The 2,272-nt window shown below is 44.2% G+C and overlaps 1 pseudogene; it reads left to right on the top strand.

The window, feature by feature from the left end:
- The first annotated feature begins 226 nt into the window (after positions 1 to 226).
- On the top strand, positions 227 to 2,044 carry LOC134203493 (pre-mRNA-processing factor 19-like; annotated as a pseudogene).
- Positions 2,045 to 2,272: the final 228 nt, after the last annotated feature.

Here is a 2,272-nt window from a genome sequence, read left to right as displayed (position 1 = left end):
AAACGATCCCCAAAGGCTTGATTCGGATGTTTTTCTGCAGAAGCCGGTGCTACTCGCGTATTTATTTGTGTGTGAACGTGTGAACGCCAAACGGTGCTAAAGCCATCTGTCAAACATTAAAATTGTAGCGACGAAACGTTCGAAACGAAGACTTTGTGCACAAAAATTAAGAAAAGTTCTGAAAACTAGAACTGATTGAATAATAATCTAAACTAGTTGGACGAATATGTCGCTTGTTTGTAGTAGTAAGTATTTGGATTAAAAGATTATTTTTCGTCAAAAATTCGACCAGACAAAAGCCGGAAGCCTCTGTTGTACAGGTTATGTTTTTTTAATGAAGTAAACAATGTTTCTGTCTGTATCAGTATCCAATGAAGTTCCGAGCACCGGTTGTATCCCTCGATCCGGAGCAATATGAGAAACGGAAGAGAAGTATATCTGAAAACGAATGCGATCCCATAAAATGGCGAACCGTTGAAGGCGGAGGAGCTAATCGAAATCAAGAGTAAGCTTTGTTCAGAACGGAACTGGTAACCAGTTTTCATATTTAATCCAAAATTTCAGCTCCACCAATCGTTCGTCCGAAGCCACCGAGCGCCACCAGTATTCCAGCCACACTGAAAATGATGCAAGACGAATGGGATGCTTTAATGTTGCATGCACACAGAGACAACAGTGCAAACAGCCAGGCAGGAATTGTCTCATGCCCTCTACCAGCATGATGCGGCCTGCCGTGTGATCGCTCGTCTAACAAGGAAGTAGCAGCTGCCCGTGAAGCATTGGCCACTCTGAAACCACAAACCGGCATCGCTTCCATTCAGTCGTCTATTCCATAACCGTCAATCGCCGCGGAAGTGGCGGAATGGCTACACAGCCGATTGAGCAAGCCGCATGAGCGCAGAAGTATTCAGAAGCTCCAGGACAAAGCCACAGTTTGACACAGGAGCGAAAGAAGAAGGGTCGTACTGTTCCGGAAGAATTGGTCAGTGCGGAAAAGATTCGTGGTTTTCACACTTGCTTCACATCCCGGTCTCCACTCAGCGAGTGTTCCTGGAATCTTGGCATTGGATATTAACCATTCTGATCAAAGTAAAATTCTGACGGAGAAATGATAAAATGCCACGTATTTAACAAAGACACCGAACAAATCGTGGCAATTCTCAAGGACACACCAAGTCACGAAGGTCATCTTCCATCCAGAGGATGACACCGTTATTACAGCTTCTCCTGACGCTTGTATTCGGATTTGGAACGTCCGACCTCCCAAACGCAACTGCTTCTTCGTTGTCACGATGGCCCGGTCACTGGTCTGTCTTTGCATCCCACAGGCGACTACGTACTGTCCACTTCCTCCGACAAGCACTGGGCCTTCTCGGACATTCGTACCGGCCGATCGCTCACGAAAGTCCCAGATCCAACTGACATCGGTCTCACCACGGCTCAGTTCCATCCTGATGGTTTAATTTTCGGCACGGGAACCAAGACTCGCAAGTGAAAATTTGGGACCTGAAGGAGCAGACAATGTTGCCAACTTCCGGACACCGGCCCTATTACGGCTATTTCATTTTCTGAAAACGGTTACTATCTGGCTACGGCAGCGACGACGCTTGCATAAAACTGTGGGATTTACGAAAGTTGAAGAACTTCAAGACGATTACCCTGGATGAGGGCTACGAAGTGAAGGACCTGTTTGATCAGAGGAACCTATCTGGCGATTGGGGAACCGATATCAGGTATGAAATATTTGTTCTGGACGTATATGGAAATTACTAATTTGATTTATTTAGAGTTTATCTGTGCAAACAATGGCAAGAGTTGAAGGTATTCAATGATCACACGCGCTAACAAGGCGTACGTTTCGCAAACACGTAGTATGTTGCGTCGACCAGCATGGATCGAACGCTCAAATTGTACGGAATCGAGTAAGGACGCATATGATAGTTGTAGTAAGTATTGACGTCGGTCAGTATACAAGTATATTGACGGTATTTGAATAATTAGATTTACTCTTGCGCTTGAGCCATCATTTGATATGATAATGAAATGCAGTGTACCATTTGAATGGCGACCAATATTTGTAAAGAAACTCCCTAGAAATTGTGGATCATTTGTGTTGTTCGCGATCAACGCTTGGTACTTGGCTCATCTATATCTTTGTTCTAAAGACTCAATTTTGATATTCTTTTATTAGGTAGGCACACTGTTCCCCTTAATCGCTATTGTCGTGATTTTCGATACATATTCTGTAATACTGCATCCTAACAGAATCTTT

The sequence above is a fragment of the Armigeres subalbatus genome, unplaced genomic scaffold (assembly GCF_024139115.2).
Source record: "Armigeres subalbatus isolate Guangzhou_Male unplaced genomic scaffold, GZ_Asu_2 Contig189, whole genome shotgun sequence".
Classification (NCBI taxonomy): domain Eukaryota; kingdom Metazoa; phylum Arthropoda; class Insecta; order Diptera; family Culicidae; genus Armigeres; species Armigeres subalbatus.
Note: the sequence above shows the minus strand (reverse complement) of the source record. Positions and strands in the feature narration are given on the sequence as shown.